The 23,670-nt window shown below is 42.5% G+C and overlaps 1 long non-coding RNA gene across 2 annotated transcripts; it reads right to left on the minus strand.

Moving 5' to 3' along the window:
• Window positions 1-16,550: 16,550 nt before the first annotated feature.
• LOC128318206 (uncharacterized) lies at window positions 16,551-18,751 on the minus strand. 2 transcript variants are annotated; one of them, XR_008301677.1, is made up of 3 exons: window positions 18,474-18,751; window positions 17,823-17,931; window positions 16,551-16,657 (listed from the first exon to the last, which is right to left on the minus strand). It is a non-coding gene; the product is annotated as an uncharacterized LOC128318206 (long non-coding RNA). The 2 variants fall into 2 exon arrangements; XR_008301676.1 differs by having other exon boundaries at window positions 17,823-18,276.
• Window positions 18,752-23,670: the final 4,919 nt, after the last annotated feature.

A 23,670-nucleotide genomic window follows, 5' to 3' on the forward strand; every position in this document is an offset into this window, starting at 1 on the left:
ACAAATCGACCGGTTGTCCGTTTGCTACAGTGCTCGCACGTGAAATCGAGGATGCTGGGACTTCCTCTAAGTCTCCTCAGCTATCAGCAGCTCCCTCCAGCTCATCTCCTCATGCTGACGTGGAAGAGACTCTGGAACATCTGAGGAACGGGCGCGTGAGCAAGAAGGTATGCAGGACTTTTTCCCCTAAATGTTCTCCTGTGGTTCTGAGTTCAGTTTAGTGTGGATTTTATTTGTAGTTATTGACGATTGAATGGTTTATTTAACATCAGTCACTCGATTTACAGTATTAATCATGTTCTTTAAGGTTATTAGTCGTCTTAGACGTCGATTTCTGCTTCCTCATGTATCTTTTTATCTTCACAATTCTCACCTTCCCAAAAAGTGCAAGAAGAAGCAGAGGAGAGCTCCTCTGACAGGCGATGACCAGCCGACCCCAGCCAGCTCCACAAATCTTCACGAATGTAAGTCAGCACAGTCAAATGAAATGAACCCGCGATTTTTCACCACATTTATGCTACGTGTCTTTTTAGTGTATAACACATAATTTGACCTTCATTAGTACTCTGTATTCTGTACTTTAAATAAGAATAAATGCTAATAATGATCCTGTTTATTTATGACGTTAGCTAATGATTTTTAAATAGCGTGATGATCGTGTTTAAGAGTTTTCGCTTTTATCCATTCCTGCACCGTGTGTCCTGATAATGAGCTAAAAGAGCAGTTTTTGTCATTTTGCTGTAACTCTCCTCCTTCTCATGTTTCCAGCTTCACACACAGAATCGAGGGCCTCGGGGCGGTTCTTCAGGAACGCTCGCAGAATGCTTGGCCGGATCTTCTCCCCCATCTGCAATTTCTTCGACAGACACCCCAACTTTAAAGCTGTGTGTGTTGATGTGTTAATGGGTTCTATTGCGTGTTATTGTGTGGGTATGCTTGTGTTAATTATGGTGTTAGTGTGTATATAATAAACACATGTAATGTACTGAAATGTTTTTCCTTTGTTCCTCGTCCCACAGCGCAACATGAACCAACAATGAACTATACACACACACACACAATAAAAACAGAATATACTAATATCTAGTATAATATATAATTCAATTCAATTTTATTTTATTTGTATAGCACTTTTAACAATGGACATTGTCACAAAGCAGCTTTACAGAAATAAACACATTCAAATGAGGAAAAACTTCCTGAGACAATATGAGGAAGAAACCTTGAGAGGGACCAGACTCAAACGGGAACCCATCCTCATCTGGGTGCTAACGGATAGTGCGATTATAAATAAATCACCTCTATAACTGTGTACTGTATGGACAAATAGTGCAATTGTGCAACCAGTAAATTCATCACAGTTTTCACAGAGGTCCTCCGTCATGTGCACACCAAGAAACTTGGAGCTTTTGGCTCTCTCCACAGTTGTGCAGTGGTGAGTGGTCTACGCAGGTCCTCCTGAAGTCGACACTCATCTCTTTAGTCTTAACTTACTCTTTTAAGTGTCAAGTAGTGAGCGCACTTCAGCAGTCATCCAGGGTTTGTGGTTGGCACGCGTGGTGATGGTCTTGAAGGAAGTCGCATCATCTATCGCATCGTCTTGCTGATGGTGCCAGTCACTGATGCTGTGTATTCCTCCAAGTCTGTGCGCTTACGCTTTTATTTTTATGTGGATTATCTTCATCCTGAAAAAATCTCACCGCTAAAGTGACAAATAAACAAACAGCGCATTTCCTCGTTTTTCCATAAACTCTGACCGGCAGCGCGCAAACAACGCCAAGGCTTCAACAGCGCAGAGTGCGCATGTGCACACACAGCCACGCACAGAGGCGCGCCTACGTCACACAGAAACTCATTTACCTGAGTCAGGTGAACGACATCATACAAACAAACAAACACGTACAATAACTAACTAACTAACTTACATTTAACATTTAGATTTACACCAAACAAACAAATCAATCATAAATAAAAAAATAACACACACACACACACTGATCAGCCATAACATTATGACCACCTGCCTAATATTGTGTTGGTCCCCCTTTTGCTGCCAAAACAGCCCTGACCCCTCAAGGCATGGACTCCACTAGATCCCTGAAGGTGTGCTGTGGTTTCTGGCACAAAGACATTAACAGCAGATCCTTTAAGTCCTGTAAGTTGCGAGGTGGGGCCTCCATGGATCGGACTTGATGGCCAGCACACCCCACAGATGTTCAACTGGATTGAGATCTGGGGAATTTGGAGGCCAAGTCAACACCTTGAACTCTTTGTCATGTTCCTGAAACCATTCCTGAACAATTTTTGCAGTGTGGCAGGGCGCATTATCCCGCTGAAAGAGGTCACTTCCATTAGGGAATACTGTTGCCATGAAGGGGTGTACCTGGTCTGCAGCAATGTTTAGGTAGGTGGTATGTGTCAAAATAGCATCCACATGAATGCCTGGACCAAACGTTTCCCAGCAGAACATTGCCCAGAGCATCACACTGCCTCCGCCAGCTAGCGTTCTTCCCATAGTGCATCCTGATGCCATCTCTTCCCCAGTAAACAATGCAATTTGGCCATTGTCAAAGTCTCTCTAATCCTTACGCTTGCCCATTTTTCCTGTTTCCAACACATCAACTTTGAGAACCCGACTGGTCACTTGCTGCCTAATATATCTCAACCCTTGGCAGGTGCTATTGTAATGAGATAATCAATATTATTCACTTCACCTGTCAGTGGTCATAATGTTATGGCTGATCGGTGTATACATACATATACATACACTGCTCAAAAAAATTAAAGGAACACTTTGAAAACACATCAGATCTCAATGGGGAAAATATCATGCTGGATATTTATACTGATATGGACTGGGTAATGTGTTAGGAACGAAAGGATGCCACATCGTTTGATGGAAATGGGGGTCGTCTCATTGTTGCCCATCTAGTGCACCTGTTAATTTCATTAACACCAAAGCAGCTGAAACTGATTAACAACCCCCTCTGCTACTTAACTGACCAGATCAATATCCCAGGAGTTTAATTGACTTGATGCTATACTCTGATTAAAAAGTGTTCCTTTAATTTTTTTGAGCAGTGTATAATATATATAGACACATAGAGAGAGAGAGAGAGAGAGAGAGAGAGATTAATGCATTAATACAATGTGTTAATGTGTTTTTAATTTACTTCTAATAAATAACTAATTAATTAATACTGAATATATGCAAATGCATTTGGGTAAATGAAATGCATATTAATGCTAATAAAACAACCAAACAAAGATAAATGACAATTTAATAAATAGTAAAAAAGGAAAAAATAATAATAATAAAAAGGAAAAAATACTAAATTAGTAGACAAAAAAGTAAACATTATTTAATGGATTAACTAATTAAGCATGTCAGTTAGTAATGTGTCTCGAACACAAAGCATGATAGATATGCACTTTAAAAGTACAAGATTAAATAAAATAAATAAATAAATAAATATGTGTAATATAGATTATAATATATTATTATTAGTAACCGTAGTAAATTTAAAATAATTTAAACTGTGATATTTTTAATAGAAACAAATAAGGACTAAAAATGTCTTTCGATTGATGAATCTGAGTCAGTAGTTATTAATGTCTTAAACACAACACGAGGGATTTAAACTGCACTGTATGAAATTACAAGAGATAAAACAGAGATTTGACGTGGATTTTTTTTTTGGTTTGAAGTGGAGTTTTCCATTCCCTCCATCTGAACAAACAACGCTGTGTCACCCAGTAGAATTACAGCAATGATTCAACATGCCTCATCATTCTACTCTGATCATTATCAGGATCTCCAGCACAGCCAGTGTAGTCATAGGGGTGGGCGATACTGCAAAATATATCATCATCCTCATGATACTCGATATTAATGAAGAGATTAAAAACAAAACAGTGAAGCCATAGGATCCAAACAGGGGCGGACTGAGCACTAGGCAAAGGTATGCAACCGCCTTGGGCCCCCAGAAGCCAAGGGCCCCCTAAAAATGCAAAATATATATATATTTAAGTATTAATGCTAAATGACATAAAGTGAAATATATAGTTAAATATCGATGTTAAAACCCTGAATTGATTCATATCGCTGTTATCACAGCAGATGAAGGAAGCTCAAGGATAATCGAGGTAAATTTGTGCAATTGAATGGGGCCCCCAAATCACTAAACCCGCCCCTGTATCCAAACTGTAAGTTTAACATTTAAAAAAAAAAATCACAAAAATGTAAATATATATAACCAGGAAAATGAGTAAAAACTGTTCGATTGGCATAAAAATAGACTTCAGTGTCTCATCGGTTACAGAAACAAGCACTGACGCATGACGACACCCCCGATGCTCATCGTTATACTAATATATCGCGATATCAGTATATCGCCATTTCTCCTCTAAAGGTTTGTATTTTGGGTAAATTTGTCTCAGAGAAAGCAATCCCATGATTCCGTTCACAAGATAAGCGTTAAATCAAAGATCGATAACACACCTGTAATGTAATTGTTTAAAACCATGATCTCATGAGACATGATAATGTTGTAAACCATGATCAGTGGACAGTGGATAGATTTTAACCAACCGGACTTCTTGCAAAAACTGTGATGAATTTACTGGTTGCACAATTGCACTATTTGTCCATACAGTACACAGTCATAGAGGTGATTTATTTATAATCGCACTATACGTTGCACCCAGATGAGGATGGGTTCCCGTTTCAGTCTGGTTCCTCTCAAGGTTTCCTCCTCATATTGTCTCAGGGAGTTTTTCCTCACCACCATCGCCTCTGGCTTGCTCATTAGGAATAAATTGACATATTTACAATATATTTTTTGTGAATCCATTTATTTCTGTAAAGCTGCTTTGTGACGATGTCCATTGTTAAAACCGCTATACAAATAAAATTGAATTGAATTGAATTGAATGATACAGGTTATGTGATAATTGTGAGCTGAAGCTTCGGTATCGGTACACACCTGTTCCATGCTGCACTTTAAACATGTGGCGTCCCCTAGTGGACAGGTGACATGTCTATTACAGCAGCACGCTCAACATCTGTAGATCTCAGCGCTCTCAGGGTGGAAGTAACACAACTAAAGATCGCCCTGTATACCCTCTCCACTGCTCAGTGTGTGGCTAAAAAACAAGACAAAACATGTTCACTTCCTTTTTTCCATCTCGAAACAAAATGACAGCAAGCAACACTGTTCACTTTTACTTGACTGAAATTACTAAAAAAAATCCAGACTAAAACCAACAATAACCAAGAAACTAAAATGACTAAAAACTATTATTCTTGTCAAGAGACTAAAATGGAAACTAAATATAAATTAGTCTCCAAAATGAACACATTAGCACTGACTCTCTCACAGCACAACTGATGCAGTGCCTTTGTGCAAAAGTTCCCAAAATAATTCAAGCCACGAATCCCTTTAACTGTTAAAAAATATAAATAACATAATAATGAATATAAAAATAAAATATATAAAAAATAATATTTAAAAAAAACATGGCCCCCTTAGCAGGAATTTATTTTATAAATATAATCCAATTATTCAGTTATTCAAATATTAGGTCTTAGAGCTTTTTCTTCTTAAAATTGTCTCTTTAAAAAGTAGACATCTTTTATAAGGATACCAGTAAAACAGGATCTAAAGCTATATATATCTATAAGAACTATTTTTAAAATACTTTTTTCAATTTAAAGATTTTTTTAAAAGAATTGACAAATGATTAACAAATAAAAGAAATACTATAATAACTTTTAAGAAAGCTGTCTAAGCTTCCCGGATGCCCGAAATTGCACATTGTTTATGGGGCGTAGCGGCGATTTGTCCGAGTGTTGGATAGGGAGAGATGGCGAGCGTCAGTGTGGCGCGCCGTTTAACGCCGCCGCAGTCCTGCTGCGTTCCCTTCATCAAGCGGGCAAATGGCGCTTCAGCACGTCCTTGGCGTTGCACGGCAGACTGTCTGGAAAGTTCACGTCAAACTCCACTATGAGATCTCCTCTTTGCTCAGGGTTCTTGGGGAAGGGCAGCCCCTGTCCCGCTACGATCTTCTTCATTCCCGGTTTGATGACCTCCGTGATCTTCATATTGCACGTTTTCCCATCCATCGTGGAGACCGTAACCGAGCAACCGCACAATGACTGCAATCACAGAAATGGGGGGAAAAAAATCTGTCATATCATTTTTCCATTACAATTGTTACGTTCTGAAGACTGTATCGCAAAAGTTACGCTGACACTGGAGACTTCTTCCCTGAATGTTAAATAAACGTCTCCTTACAGAGAAATTCACCATATCAACAATTACACAACATGTTTTTATTCTGTTTATTATTGGACTTCGGTTATAAAGTCCACCTTGGAACAAGTCGTTACTATGGAAATGTTGACGTATTAGAACGAGCACATTAATACACACCTATGATCGGAGTGTAGCTGAACGCTGGCCAACAAGTCGACATTAATCTTTTGCGTCACCCCAACATATTCCTTCTGGTAAAGATTTTTCTGTGATTATTCTGTGACTACATTTTCACCTTAGCCATAGATCTGGACTTTTTCCACCCTACACTCACACTAACAAGAGACAAAGCGGCAGTTTTATTTTCTACATTTGTGCGTAACGCAGAGCCACGATTTCAGGAATAAGAAACATTTGAACTGATTTTTTTTTCAATTCTATTCAAATTAGTTATGAAGCTGTACTGCGACAAATCCAGACGATTCCTCAGACCAATCCGATGGCACGTATGGTCCGACGTTTCTTCCATTCCCTGCTCACGACTTAAATTTAATTTCTAATTTCCTAATTGCAATTAGTTCCTGCAAAAATGGAAGAAAAACGTACAACCATGGTTTCATCTTATACTGTTATATACGACCTTTCATTAAACATGTATAGAGACATTACGAAGAAAATTAAAGCTCGGAAGGAAGTAACAGAGATCGTTGGTTACCCTGGTGAGTGGACGTAGCTAAAACAGTTAGTTTGCTTTGCTAATCTGAGTGAAGCTAGTACTACACCGAGCACGTACACATTAGTTGATTAGTGCGTTATTTAACTTGTGCGTTAGGCTAGTTAGATTTAGAAGCTATATATAGCTACTGTCATTTCTCATCAGAGGCAATGAAAAAGTGGCTGTTCAGGTCATGCCCACAAGGGACAAAGGTCAAGCAATGCTTGCTTGTGTGAACGTAGGTTTAAACAAACATGTGACATAAGCAGTTGCTAGTTGTATAATAAATTAGCTGATGCTGCTTCTATTCACATTAATAAAAGTGATAAAAGTGACTTTTAATCTCGGAAACAGTAAAAGCTGATTAACATTAAATGTAGTCAGATTTAATACAAACATAGCAGCACATATGGGAGTAAAAATCCGCCCAGCTTTCACTTCACACTCGTTCTGCCATGGAAGGAGCTGCTAGTGAGTCAAGAACAGTTTAGGTGGGTGAGCCCTCGTCTTTTGGCACTTAACATCTGAGATCAACTCTCACTGCTCATACTTCACATTACATAACAGACCTAAAGTAGCTGTAATACCTCCTGCCATAACAACATCACCACTGTACAAGTGCACTAGAATAGGATAGTGCTAAAGTGGAACAGTGACAAGCAGGAGGGAGGGGCCAGGCTGTCAGGACGCACGTCTGGCACTGAGTTGGCTAATCAGTGGGAGAGAGGGATAAAGGAGCAGCTGGAGACGCTGAGAGAGACATGCACGCGTGTTTTATGTTTGCCTTACGTTTATGTTTTATGTTCAGTTTAAGTTATTAAAGTTTATGTTTCAGTTCAGTCAGTTCCCACCTCCTCCTTGCCCGTCCTTGACATTTGTTACGTTGATGCCGAAACCCGGGAAGGAGGAAGGACGCGCTGTCGGAGAGCCCTCGCCGCTGCGGGAGGATCGTGGCGCCGAGGAAGTGTGGTGCTGGAGCGGTTGCCGGACGAGTCGCTGCTGGTATAGAATATTTTAACCCTTGTGTGGTCTTAGAATTCCTTATACTCCCCTTGTCCTAAGGGTCAAAAACGACCTGCTTTCACTAAACCTCTAAAATAAAGTAGCTAAATTTAATTTCAATCCTCAAATCTATTTTGCATGAAGAAACAACCTCATCATTCATCACAAACTCTGTCAATAGTCACGTTTACATGGACACTTTTTGTTTCAATCGGAATGAAATCAATCAGATTGATTAATCCTATCGCAGTGTTTACAAGAACGCTGAATAAAGTAATCGGGTTGATATGCGCCTTTACATGACAGAATCTTGTGACATGCGCACAGTGCGTGAATACACGTTTCCCGCCGTTCCAACATGCAGATACTAGCAGCCACTCTCTCGCCATTGCTTCTTTTTTTCGTTTTAAAAAGCAGATTTAACATTTGCCTATTTCAGCTGCAAATTAGAAGACGACGAGCGCGTGATGTTTTGTGCGGTACTGTGTGTATTTATCAAGCAGTTAAAATGCCCCTTCCCGAGCCCAGAACAAGGCGTCTGTGGATGAGGGTCCGAAGCAAGGACCGGTGGGACAACATCGTCTTGCACCACATCACAGACGAGGAGTGGAAGGAGAATTTTAGGATGACACGACAGTTATTTATGACACTATGCTCAATGGTGGAGGGGTACATGGCACCTGGTGAGGCTACGGTCAGAGCCCCAATACCGCTGACAGCCGTGCGTCATACGTCATTACGTGATTTGTACGTCATTGCACATGCGCAGAACTATCTGGTTTCATTTTTAATCCGATGAAGTGTTTACATGTCCTCTCCATCGGATTAGAAAAGGTTTAAACCACCCCTTACGATCCGAATGAAATTTTAATTGGTTTTGTTCAATTCATTCCTTCCTTGTTCAATTCATTCATTCATGTGACTTTTTAAATCTGATTGTGCTTCTAGTCCAATTACGATCGGATTATTAGTGTCTATGTAAACGCAGCTAATGTCTAAGCTTTCCCTCTTCAGTGTGCAGTATTTCATCAATATTTAATCAGAGGGCACCACTTGTTTTGTACTAAAGTACATGTTTATTTTTTCTACTGCTTAAGGTACCTACATAGGTATAAAAAGCTTTTAGCAAGACAGTATTCATAAAAGTTAAAGCAGCAGAAAGGAGTTTTGAATGCATTTTGTTGAAGGGAAATAAGCAAACAGTAACTATAATAAAAACAGCCTGACTATAAATACAAGTACAATATCTACCAACCTTTTGGCAACAGCTGACCTAATTAGCACATGTGGGACAGTAGGACAGTGTGTGAGCATGGACTTTGCAGATATATTTTTTACACGTTGAGCACATAGTGGTTGTTTTACACTCCTTTTTGGGGGGACAGAATTGGCATCTCCTCCTCTTGCCTGCCCCTGCTGCAGCCTAACATGGAACAAAAGAAGATTCAGCAACCTGAACAGCTTCCACAAGTGCTGCAGAGGCTGCTGTGTGAGGGAGACGCTCTCTTCTTTGAATTTGGGTGGTTACAAGTGACTTTCCCAGGTGCTCCAGGAACACCCTCCTCTTGTTCCACGTCAGGCATCCGGGCAGGGTCGATCTGGCTCCAAATCACAAAGGCATTGTATGAGGACACATCAATGATGTTATAGAAGATGACCAAGGGCCAGCGCGCAGTCATCCTCCTGCAGCTGTAAGTTCCAAAGACCTTGTCCAAGTTATCCACACCTCCTTTGCTGTGGTTGTAGTCCAGAATGATAGTTGGCTTCTTGTCTTCACGATCACTGATCTCTGCTGTTTTGTGCAGTGTGCTCAGGAGGACCACATTCTTGTTCTTCTTTGGGAGGTAAAAAACTAGAGTGGTGGTGGGGGTGAAGGCAAACTTAGAGGAGAAGGCCTCTCTCCCCCTTGTTGCAAGTAGTGCAGGGGGCAGCGCAGGTTTGATCTTTCTGACTGTGCCAACCATGGTGATCTTTCTCTTCAGCAGCTGCTGGCCAAGTTCATAAGATGTGAAAAAATTGTCACACGTGACATTGTGACCCCTCAGTCACATCAAGTACAACCCGCATCCCCTGATTCTTCTCTGGGCCTCCACTGATCAGCTTCCCTGTGTACACTTGCATCTTCCATCTTCCAGTCCTATGTAGGCATGCAGGTAAGTCTCATCCACGATTTTCCACTTGTCTCCCTATTTCTGGAAACCATGTAGATTGGTCATTTGTACGATGATTTTTTTTATGGCTGGTGTAATGAACATGAAAAATGTTGAGACCATGTCCGGGGCATGGGAAACAGCATATCTTGTTGGCCCTGGGGTCATCTTCATGACATTTTCTGCTGCCATCCTGCCCTGCTTGCCATATGGTAAAGAAGACCATGATATTTTGCTGTTCTTTGACAAAAAAGTTTCTTTGTCAGCTTGGGGGATTTCTGCTTCATCTGAAGATGAGGAATCATTCTCTGGGTTGCACTCTTCCCCATCTTCTTCTTCAGATGCCTGCTCCTCTTCCAAATCAGTGTTATCTTCTTCCAGGACATCTGAAGTAATCACATCTGCAACTTGCTGGGCACTGAAACGAGCACTCATGACTTTGGCAAAAAGACAACTACAGTACTGCAATCTACAAAACCTATATATAAGCATTCCCTATTAGTAAATAATGCTTTCAAGACATGTTTATTTTGTCTGAAATTCTTTTTATTTTGTCTGAGCTTGAGTCATGCGTGGGGTCATGGAGGGAAGATGAGAGAGAGAGATCAATCAGTAGCACACAATCTTAGTTTCTTATTGTGTGTGTGTTGGAGTGTGCATGTTTGTGCCAGTGTGTGTCTGTTATGTGTCTGTAGTTTTTGGGGTGTATAAATGGTTTTATAGCTGGCAGGTCAAAATTGACCCCTGAGACAATCTTTGTACCCTAGCTGTGTAAAGCCTTCATGAAAATATTGAAATAGAAAATGGTTGATTTTTTCTAATGTTGAGGTCATTTTAGGAAAAGTCATCAAATTTCAAGTTGAATAAACATCATTTAAGTTTTTTTTTTCTGCTGTTAAAATGGTCACAGGTCATTTTTGACCCTTAAGACAACACAATATGTTGTTTTTGTGTGTGTGCGTCAGGCCGGAGGCCTGAATCTGCCCGCGGAGGAGTGTGACAAGAAGGCTGTGAGGATGCACACCTGGCACTGAGTTGGCTAATCAGCGGGAGAGAGGGACAAAGGAGCGGCTGGAGACGCCGAGGGAGAGAGAGATGCACGCGTGTTTTATGTTTGCCTTACGTTTGTGTTTTACGTTCGGTTCATGTTTGTGTGTTCACGTTAAGTTTATGTTTGAGTTCACTCAATTCCCGCCTCCTCCTTGCATGTCCTTGACATTTGTTACAGGAACATTGTGTTCAAAATACTATAATCTATAATAAATGTCCATCTATTAATACCACAGCGCTGCAGAAGTCCTGACTCTGATTAGTCATAAAGTGTTGATTCATTTTCTATACAACATTAAATGTAATTATAAACTGATAAAAAGTATGACATGATGTTCTTTACTGCAATAATTGGCAAATTGTTGTGGAACAGGGCTTATAGTCACCTGGATGAGGCAGGCAATTATGTGAGAGTCATGTTTTTTTGACTTCTCAAGCGCTTTTAACACCATACAACCTGCCCTGCTCAGGACTAAGCTGCTGGACATGCAGGTGAATGCTCCACTAGTGGCCTGGATAACCAACTACCTCACAGGTCGGCCACAGTATGTACGGCTGCAGAGCCATGTGTCAGATAAAATAGAGAGCAGCACGGGGGCACCTCAGGGGACGGTCCTGTCTCCCTGTTTGTTGACATTCTACACATCAGACTTCAGATACTACTCACAATCCTGCCATCTGCAGAAGTTTTCTGATGACTCTGCCATTGTTGGTTTTATCTGCAGAGGACAGGAGGCTGAGTACAGGAATGTGGTGGACAGTTTGCTTTTTGGAGTGGTGCGAACTAAATCACCTGCAACTCAACATCACAAAGACCAAGGAGTTGGTGGTGGATTTCAGGAGGCAAAGGAACCGTCCGAACCCAATCAGCATCCGGGAAACAGAGGTGACAGACATTGTTGAGGACTACAAGTAATTGGGCATCCACATAGACAATAAGATGGACTGGACTAAAAACACTGAGGCTCTGTACGAGAAAGGTCTTAGTCGCCTGTATCTTCTCAGGAGACTATGATCTTTCAGTGTCTGCAGAACTATGCTGCAGATGTTTTATCACAGGGTGGTGGCCAGCGTCATCTTCTACGCTGTAGTGTGCTCGGGCAGCAGGATTAAGGCGGCCGATGCCAATAGACTCAATAAGCTCATCAGGAAAGCGGGTTCTGTCCTGGGAGTGGAACTGGAGTCTTTGGTGGAGGGGTCAGAGAGGAGGATGTTGAGGAAACTACTCAGTATAATGGACACTGTCTCACCCTGCACGCCACGCTGGAGGCACATAAGACCACCTTCAGCCGTAGACTAAGACCACCGAGGTGTACCACAGAACGTGACAGGGGTCTTTTATACCAATGGCAAACAATCCTATAACTTCTCCCCCTTCTGCAGGGAAAAAAGTTGTAAGATAAGATAAGATAAGATAAGATAAGATAAGATAATCCTTCATTCGTTCCCAATGGGGAAATTTGCATTGTTACAGCAGCAGATATAAAGATATACAAAAATTTTTAAAAAAATGATCTAAATATAAAAAATACAAAAGAGAATGCACAAAAATACAAACACACAATAGTATTAAAGTGACACTGCATTATTGCACTGTTCCCATGAGATGGGGGGGTTACCAAAGATTTACTTTCCAGTTAGTACCAGACATTTATTGTCTAGTTAAGTGGTGGGGTCTGCTGGGAGCAGTGCTGGTTGTACAGTCTCACAGCAGCAGGGAGGAAGGACCTGCGATACCGCTCCTTCACACACTTGTGGTGGAGCAGCATGTCACTAAAGGAGCTGCCCAGTGCCACCAGAGTCTATGCATGAGGTGGCAGTCGTTCTCCAGCATACGTGATAGCTTGGCCATCATCCTCCTTTCTCCCACCACCTGCACTGGGTCAAGAGTGCATCCCACGACACAGCTGGCCCTCTTTATGATTTTATCCAGTCTCTCCCTTTCTGCAGCAGAGATGTCACTACCCCAACAGACAACCCCATAAAAGATAGCAGATGCCACAACAGAGTCAAAAAAAAGTCTTAAGAAGTGCTCCCTGCACTCCAAAAGACCTAAGTCTCCTCAGCAGGTACAATCTGCTCTGGGCTTTGTTGTAGAGTGCAGTGGAGTTGTCCGTCCAGTCCATTTTATTGTTGAGGTGAACATCGAGGTACTTATATGAGTCCACTATCTCAATGTCCATTCCCTGGATGTTCACCGGTGACCGGGGTAAGTGTCTGTGTATGCGAAAATCCACCACCACCTCTTTGGTCTTGCTGCCATGATCTGGAGGCAGTTCCGCTGGCACCAGACTACAACGTCCTGGATCAGTTCTCTGTACTCTGCATCATCCTCCCCAGTGATGAGGCCAACGATTGCAGAGTCAACAGAGAACTTCTGCAGGTGACAGCCCGCTGTGTTGTATCTGAAGTCTGCAGTATAGAGTGTGAAGAGGAATGGAGCCAGGACCGTTCCCTGCAGGGCCCCCGTACTGCAGACTACCATGTCAGACACATAGTTTTGAGCCCTCACATACTGTGGACGGTTGGTAAGGTAGTCCAGGATTCAGGATGCAAGGTGCTGGTCCACCCCTGTGTGTTCCAGCTTGTCTTTCAGAAGTACAGGCTGTATAGCGTTGAATGCACTGGAAAAATAAAAAAACATGATTCTCACAGTGCTCCCAGGCTTGTCCAGGTGAGAGAGGGCCCCGTGCAGGAGCAAGATGACTGCATCATCCACCCCAATGCCAGGCAGGTATGCAAACTGGAGTGGGTCCATTGATGGGCTCACCAGATGACGGAGACGCACAAGGACCAGCCTCTCCAGAGTCTTCATCAGGTGGGATGTCAGAGCCACTGGCCTGTAGCTGTAACATCGCACACTGAGAATAATAGTATCACTATCAAATGCGATACCATTATTGTGCAATATCACTATTGTTACTATTTATTACTTTTCAATATCACTGACAGTACATCTGTGAATAATAATGTGCAATACCGTGGGCATTATTATTTTTCTGCTATTCTACCATTTGAATGTGGAATACTAAGTGCAATATCGTGCGTAATGTCACTTTCTACTTTTCACTCTAATTTTCAACTTCTCCACTTATCTTTTTGTGTACTTACTTATTTCTTTTACTCAAGTATCCACCCCCCCCCCCCCCTTTTTTTTGCTATTCCATTACGCAATGTGGTTATTTTTACTACTTCATTTATTACTATATTGTCTTTTATTCCTATATTGTTGTGATATATCTGTTTGAGCAACCTCTAGCACAAGGATTTCCCTCGGGATGAATAAACTTCTATCTTATGTTCTGTTATATGAAAATAATCATCATCAGAGTCGTAACAGTAACTCTGCTTTGTGTCAGGCCACATCACACCACCCCGTTGTTGATTATTTTCCTGTAACAGCACATCCCCAAGTGTTTTATTCCTTACTTACTATATATCGGTGATTATATTTAATACTGTAGATCGATGAAGGATGATATTTATTGTGTGCTGAGGTGCAGGATAATGAGGTGACTCCTACTGTGTAGAATTGGCCTTTTCACCAAAACTGTCAACATCTATAAATATCTGTTTAAACGATTCTCAACATAATAGGACGATCTGTCACTATCCTCAGCTTCTGTAAACATCACTTAACATTTCTAAATGCACATAATCAACATCTCAACAACTTTAACTGTACCTCAAAACATCAATTTACATCTGCACACATACATAAACATCTGCTAACATAATCCTCAATATCTGAACCGATCAGTAAACAGCTGAAAAACGCAATCATAAACTTCAACATGGGTAAACATCTGTTAATACAACCCTCAACATCTGAAAGCAGAAATATGACTCTCAACAGCTGTTAACATGACACTGGACATCTGTAAAAATTTAACACCGTGACCCTCAACATCATGTTAAAAAAAAAAAGTCATCTGTAAACATTCCTAAACTCTCAACATCTGTAATCAGATATGTAAATATGTGTTAATACAATCCTCCACATCTGAAAACATCTGTTAATATAACCCTCAACATCCATAAACAGATAAACACGCATTAACAGGACCCTGAACATCTGTACACATCTGCTATTAGACCCTGAAATTTATAAACGCCATCTATAAACATCTTTTAACATCATCCGCCCTCAACATCTGTAAACATCCACTAACCTGATCCTCAACATCTGTAAACATCTATTAACATAACACTGAACATCTCTTAACATGATTTTCAACATCTGTAATCATCTATTATCAATGACCCTGAACATCTGTAAACATTTAACATTACACTCAATATCTGGACATAACAAACATCTATTAACTTGACGCTCAACATCTGTAAACCCCCCCCCCCCCACACACACACACACATCTGTAAACCTCTATTAACAACAACACCTGTAAAAATCTTTTAACATGATCCTAAACATCTATTCACGTGACCAACATCTCTTAATATGACCCTCAATATCTATGAATATGATCCCAGAAAAAAGTCCATTAACATGAGCCTCAACATCTGTAAACAGATATGCAAACATGCGTTAATAAAGCCCTGAACATCTGTATTCTGTAGCTAAACGCTGAAACAGCTGTATTAAGTGTTTAATGGTTTACGGCAGCTGAAGACAGACTGGGGCATTTGGGCCCGGGATGCCCACCTGGTGCAGACTGATGCGGACGGGGTAGACGATGTCGGACCCTTCTCTCCTGAAGTGCGGGTGCGGCTTGTCCTTGATCACGAAGACGATGTCGGCGGGGATGCAGCCAGGGGACTCGTCGCCCTCCCGTGGGAACGTGATCTTGGTGCCCTCCTTCCAGCCGCGCTTGATCTCAATGGACAGGATCTTGTCTTGCCCTTCAACACATCCTTCATAAATATAATACCTTTATCCAGCCGCCTTTTCTTAAATATGGACTTGTTTCTATGTAGAATATATTGATTGTTTCAGATTGAACAGCTGCGGGGAGAAAAATTATGTTTAAATACAAGTTTCCAGGCATCTAACGCTTGCGTGTGAAAGCAGGATCATTTAACGGGGAGTTTGCTGCACATGAAATCACAAGATACAGTAAGGAAACCTGTGACGTGACGTAAGTCGGGGTTTGCGTACCTGGGTCCACAGCTGGCATTTTGACTGCAGTCGGGTTTCTGCCTCAATAGCAGCGGAGATCTTTCGTGACAGGCTCTCCAAGTGGCACTGTTGCTTATAGCTGGGCTCAAAGTCTATAGGAAATTTAAATCTGTATCTGTCAACAGGCAACTGAGGAAACTCAGGGGCACCAGGGTGTTCAATAATGTCTCTACATATGTCTCTATGTATTTCAGGAAGGCACTGGTAAGCGAGCACAGACCCAAAAGGCAAAGGGCCAAATCAAGGCCCTCATGTCCGTGCAGCAATTTGCATATCCCCAGTTGTGGAAGTTCGTCTTTCAGTTTCTCCCCGCTGGCCATGACGTGAGGAACTGGAAGAGGCCCTGACATAAAAGTGAGATCTGTCAGATTTAATTTAGATTTCATTATAACATCACACCTTTCACATTCTAGCAGACAACCACACTTATCACCTCCCTGTACATGTACAACCCCCTTTCCAAAAAATTTGGGACGCTTTGTAAAATGCGAATAAAAACAGAATGCAAAGATTTACAAATCACATAAACCCACATTTTATTCGCAACAGAGCATAGACAACATATGAAATGTTTAAAGTGAGACATTTTACTATTTTATGAAAAATATTAGCTCATTTAATGCCAGCAACATGTCTCAAAAAAGTTGGGACAGGGCCATGTTTACCACTGTGTAGCATCTCCTTTTCTTTTAACAACAGCTTGTATACGTTTGGGAAGTGAGGAGATGAGTTGCTGGAGTTTTTCGAGTGGAATGTTGTCCCATTCTTGCCTGATATAGGATTCCAGCTGCTCAACTATCCAGGGTCCTCTTTGCCGTATTTTTCGCTTCATGATGCGTCATTTGGCGAAAGTTCTGGACTGCAGGAAGACCAGTTCAGCACCCAGATTCTTCTGCTATGAAGCCATGCTGTTGTAGGACATGCGGTATGTAGTTTGGCATTGTCTTGCTGAAATATGCAAGGCCTTCCCTGAAAAAGATGTCGTTGTCTGGATGGAAGCATATGTTGCTCTAAAACCTGTATATATCTCTCAACATTGATGGTGCCTTTCCAGATGTGCAAGCTGCCCATGCCATATGCATTAATGCAACCCCATACCATCAGAGAAGGTGGCTTTTGAACTGAATGCTGATAACGACATGTTGCTGGCATTAAATTCCAAATGAGCTAATATTTTTCATAAAATAGTAAAATGTCTCACTTTAAACATTTCATATGATGTCTATGCTCTGTTGCGAATAAAATGTGGGTTTATGTGATTTGTAAATCTTTGCATTCTCTTTTTATTCGCATTTTACAAAGCGTCCCAACATTTTTGGAAATGGGGTTGTATATTAAAAGTGAATGTTAAGCTGCCCCAAACCCTGATATTAACAATTCATCATAATAATATCTCCAAAAATAATAATATCAACTTAAAGCCTCTATAAAAAGTATTAAATACTAATCACTGTTCTGTTAGAAATGTATTAAAATGTTTGCACAGGTGAGGGCACATTCAGACTCACCACCACATGCTCTGTACAGTGTGCTCTTCACACCAGTCCTGACACCATTCCTTGTCTTTGCCACTGGGTTACACACCGCCATGTCCTTTATAGCCTCTGGTGCAATTCCCTGTAATATAATAACGATGATGAGGAACAATTAGTGCTTGCAGTGCTTTCCCAGCAGAGAAGGAACATGACATGCACTTCAGTACCACAGGAAACTCTTGAGAATCGAGTGTAACCTGATCACTGAGACATGACAATGAGTGTTTTTGCTGCACAACATTTTTTACATTTCATTCTATGTACAACACACAACACAACACAACAAAAAGAAAACTTAACTGTCTAATCAGAATGTTAGAGAACTATTCATCTGAGAAACCTGAAGGTGATAAGCCTCCTCATTTTTCCTCAGGGACCTGTGACATTGCCCTCTCACTGTCACCTCATCGACAACTACGTTCGAAAACTAGAAAGGGCGCAACATGAACCATGAATACGTTACTGACGTGTATCTTACAATCCAGAATCTGTAGCTAACAGCAGTAATATGGAAACACGCCTTTTAATATAAAAATATAAATATCCAGCCGTGGGCTGATTTAATAAAGAGGATCAGAGTGATATGAGGATGTAAATAATTAGACAGTGTGTGGTTAGGTGTACCCGAGCTGTAGCTGGAGCCGTATCCCTGACCGTAAGGTCCGGGCTGCTGTCCGACTCCGAACCCGGGCCGTATCCTCCGTAACCCGGCTGGCTGTAGCTCTGACTGTACTGACCTCCATATCCAGCATACCTGCACACAGAACTCACAATCCTGACAATAACTTTCCAACACTTCTCTTCTCCCCTCTTTCCTAAACACAATCGCAAATCAGGGGAAGTTATGCAGCCTCACTGATTCGCTTACACTTGCCAATAAAAGAGGAGCTGAAGACGTTAATTAGCTGATCTCCAGACTGACAGATCTTACAGCACTCCTGTCAGCACTGCAGTTTTATCATTTATAAATTTACATATGCAAAAGTATACAGCTGACATCAAGAGCCACAACAGCTGTTCCCTTATGGTGTACACTCAGTCAGCACTTTATTAGGAACACTAGACTAACACTGGGTAGGGCTCTCAGTCCCTTTGCTCTCCAAACAGCCTCAATTCTTCATAGCATGGATTCCACAAGATTTTGGAGATGTTCCTTTGAGATTCTGGTCCATGTTGAGATGATCGCACAGATTTTTCTGGTGCACTTTCAATCCAGTACGTCTATTGGATTCAGATCCGGTGGCTGGGAAGGCCACTGAAGAAGAACACTGAAGTCGCTGTCATGTTCATGAAACCAGTTTGAGATGACTTTTGCTTTGTGACATGGTGCATTATCATACTGGAATAATAAGCCATTAGAAAATGGTAAATTGTGGCCATGAAGGGATGCACGTGGTCAGCAACAATACTCAAATAGGCTGTGGCATTCAAGCGATGATGGATTGGTATTAACGGGCTCAAAGTGTGCCAAGAAAACTTTCCACACACCATTACACCACCTCCGCCAGCCTGGACTGTTGAAGGCAGGTTGCGTCCATGGATTCATGCTGCTAATGCCAAATTGTGACCCTACCATCTGTGAGCCTCAGCAGAAATCCAGATTCATCAGACCAGGCTGCGTTTCTCCAGTCTTCTTCATCTGTCCAGTTTTGGTGAGCCTGTGCACACTGCAGCCTCAGCTTTCTGTTCTTGGCTGACAGAAGAGGAACCCTACGTGGTCTTCTGCTGTTGTAGCCCATCCGCCTGAAGGTTTCGACGTGTTGTGCGTTCTGAGATGCTTTTCTGCTCATTACAGTTGTACAGAGTGGGTATGTGCGTTACTGTATTATTCTCAAGATGGCGGCGCGTGCACACGCTGCGGCTTCTCTCTCTCCCGACAGTACAGTGTTTTCGTGTTTTTTATCTTGTAAGTCGCAGTGTTATTGTAAGTATTCATCACGTCTGTCTGTCTTTAAGCGTGTATACAGTCGTGAGTTTCTGCTCGACGTCGGTAGAACCTCATTTTTAGAGTTAAACTCTGCGCACGCCGAAGAGCTGCGTGACCTCGGTCTGCTCCCCAGGTCTATTCCATCACTGACCCCCACTCCTGTATCTCGCCCACAGTGGATGCGCCACAAGCGGCGTGAGAGGAAGCAGAAGAGGGGTAAGCGCGGAGGTATCCGGGCTAGGCTAGCGGCTAACCCACACAAGCCAGCGATCCCCACCATCGTACTGGCCAACGTACGCTCTTTGGAAAATAAACTGGACTACATCCGTTTACTGCGCTCCACTCAGAGGATTGTAAGAGACTGTTGTGGTTTTGTATTCACGGAAATATGGCTCAGCAACAGCGTCTCGGACTCTGCCATTCAGCTCGACCAGCTAACATGCTATCGTGCAGACAGAGTTCTCGTCGAGGGAGGTAAGTCCCGCGGCGGCGGGCTTTGTGCTTACATCAATGATGCTTGGTGCCATGACGCTGTTGTGGTCTGCACACACTGTTCACCCCTGGCGGAGTTCATGATTATTAAGTCCCGTCCGTTCTATCTACCGAGGGAATATACAGCCATACTGCTCGTTGCTGTATACATCCCTCCCAGCTCCAGTAACAACAACAGGAGTGAGGCACTGAATGACCTATACCAGCACATCAATGAGCAGCAGACAGCCCACCTTGATGCATTTCTCATCTTGGCTGGGGATTTCAACCATGCAGACCTAAAGAGTGTGTTTCCTAAAATATATCAACACATAGACTTTCCAACTAGGGGAAACAACATACTGGACTTTGTTTACACCACCCAGAGTGGAGCTTACAAGGCTCTTCCCCTCCCCCACCTTGGTCCCTCAGACCACATCACTGTCCTGCTAATGCCTGCATACAGACCGCTTGTTAAAGTTGCCAAACCAGTTCGCAAACAAATACTGGTGTGGCCAGAGGGGTCTTCAGAGGCTCTTCAAGACTGTTTCAGCACCACAGACTGGAATATGTTTAAGCAAGCTGCCACATACAACACCACCACTGACCTCCAGGAGTACAGAGAGACTGTCACTGCCTACATCACCAAGTGTATTGAAGATGAAACGGTCACCAAGACCATCGCTGTTCGGGCCAATCAGAAGCCGTGGCTGACAGGCAAAGTCTACAGACTCCTGAAGGCTCGTAACGCTGCCTTCAGATCTGGAGATGAGGAGGGACTGAGGACAGCTAGGGCCAACCTGTCCCGAGGCATCAGAGAGGCTAAGAGACAGTACTCCAGGAGGATAGTTCATCGTTTTAGCGACAGCAGAGACACTCCAAGCCTGTGGCGAGGGATACAGACCATTACGGACTACAAGCCCCCGCCGCAGACCTGTGACAGCACCATCTCCCTGCTGAACGAGATGAACGCCTTCTTTGCTCGCTTTGAGGCACAAAACAGCACCACTGCACAGAAGACTCCACCTCCTCCTGGCGACCAGGTGATGACATTGTCCACGCACAGGTGAGGAGATCCCTCAGCAGGATCAACGCACGCAAAGCTCCGGGTCCTGACAACATACCTGGTCGTGTACTGAGAGACTGTGCAGTAGAACTCACTGATGTCTTCACAGACATATTTAACATCTCACTTAGTCAGGCTGTTGTTCCCACATGCTTGAAAGCCACCACCATCATTCCAGTCCCGAAGAAGTCGTGACCCTCCTGCTTCAATGACTACCGTCCGGTTGCACTTACTCCTATCCTAATGAAGTGCTTTGAACGACTAGTCATGCACCACATCAAATCTTTACTCCCCCCGTCCCTTGACCCCTTTCAGTTTGGATATCGGTCCAACCGCTCAACCGATGACGCCATCGCCACTGCTCTCCACTCAGCCCTCACACATCTGGACAAAAAAGACTCATACGTTAGAATGCTGTTCATAGATTTCAGTTCAGCATTCAACACTATCATCCCTCAACAGCTCATTCACAAATTGGTCCAGCTGGGACTCAACACCTCGCTGTGCAACTGGCTGTTGGACTTCCTGACTGGGAGACCTCAAGCAGTACGTGTCGGCGGCAACACATCCAGCACCACCACATTGAACACAGGGGCCCCTCAAGGATGTGTGCTGAGCCACCTTCTCTTGAGTCTGCTGACCCATGACTGCACACCATCACACAGCTCCAATCTCTTCATTAAGTTTGCGGACGACATGACTGTGGTGGGTCTCATTAGAAACAAAGATGAGACAGGCTACAGGAGCGAGGTGAGCCGCCTGGCCGGGTGGTGTAAAGACAACAATCTCTCTCTGAATGTGGAGAAGACAAAGGAGATTGTTGTCGACTTCAGGAGAGCGCACAGTCAGCATGCTCCTCTGACTATCAATGGTGTGACTTTGGAAAGAGTGAGCAGCACTAAGTTCCTGAGTGTGCACATCACAGAAAACCTCTCCTGGGCGGACAACACTGCATCACTGGTCAAGAAATCACAGCAGCGTCTCTACTTCCTGCGCAAACTGAAGTGAGCCAGAGCCCCGGCCCATATCATGTGCACCTATGAAGATTGTTGGTGTCTCTCTCCCCTCCCTCCAAGACATCTACAGCACCCGTCTCACCCGAAAAGCCCTTTGCATTGCGGTGATCCCACCCACATGACACACAGCTTCTTCAGACTGCTGCCATCAGGGAGAAGACTGCGGAGTCTTCAGGCCAGGACCAGTAGACTGAAGGACAGCTTCATCCACCAGGCTGTCAGGAAGCTCAACTCTCTCCCAAACTTTGACCCTCTGACACCACGAACCCACCCCCACCCACCCCATTCCCCAGGACCTGCACCAGTCACCTGTGCAGCATTAGTCTATGCTCTACCTCATACAGCATTGGACTGTAAACTACCTTTTTCTGACAGTTTACTTTGTCACTTTAACAGTCTGATAAGCTCTTTGCACTACTCACTTTACATTTGCACTGTTTGCACTCTATCTGTTGTGCCTTGTAGATCTACATTTATACTCTATTTATATGTATCCATTTGCATTTCCATTTGTATTTTTACATCCTTTTTGTGTGTGTGTGTTATCTGTATGCACCTACGGTCTGAGAGTAACATAATTTCAATTCTCTGTATGTGCTGAACATGTGGCAGAATTGACAATAAAGTTGACTTTGACTTTGACTTGACGTTGACTGTAGCCTTTCTGTCAGCTCAAACCCGTCTGGCCATTCTCCGTTGATCTCTCTCATCGACAAGGAGTTTCTACCTACAAAACTGTCGCTCAATCAGTGGTTTTTGTTTTTCGCACCGTTCTGTGTAAACTCTACAGACTGTTGTGTGTGAAAATCCCAGGAGATCAGTAGTTATAGAAATACTCAAACTAGCCCGTCACCAACAATCATGCCACGGTTAAAGTCACAGAGATCACACATTCTCCACATTCTGATGTTTGATGTGAACATTACCTGAAGCTCATGACCTGTGTTAAATCAGTGATAAATTTAAATATTTACAATATATTTTTGTGAATCCATTTATTTCTGTAAAGCTGCTTTGTGACAATGTCCATTGTTAAAAGCGCTATACAAATAAAATTGAATTGAATTGAATTGTGTCTGCATGATTTGATGATTCCGCTGCTGCCACATGATTGGCTGACTGGATAACTGCATAAATGAGCAGGTGTACAGGTGTTCCTAATAAAGTGGTCAGTGTGTGTTTATGTTAACGAGGCTGCACATACAGGCTTTCTAAACAACCATAAGCACCAGACACAATTACAATAACCAAATTTTTTTTTTACTTTTTCAGTTTACAATTTAAATAAAAGACAAACTGAGATAGAAGGATAAAAAAAAGCAAACAATAATAATAATAAAT

Source organism: Pangasianodon hypophthalmus, chromosome 4 (assembly GCF_027358585.1).
Source record: "Pangasianodon hypophthalmus isolate fPanHyp1 chromosome 4, fPanHyp1.pri, whole genome shotgun sequence".
Taxonomy (NCBI): Eukaryota; Metazoa; Chordata; class Actinopteri; order Siluriformes; family Pangasiidae; genus Pangasianodon; species Pangasianodon hypophthalmus.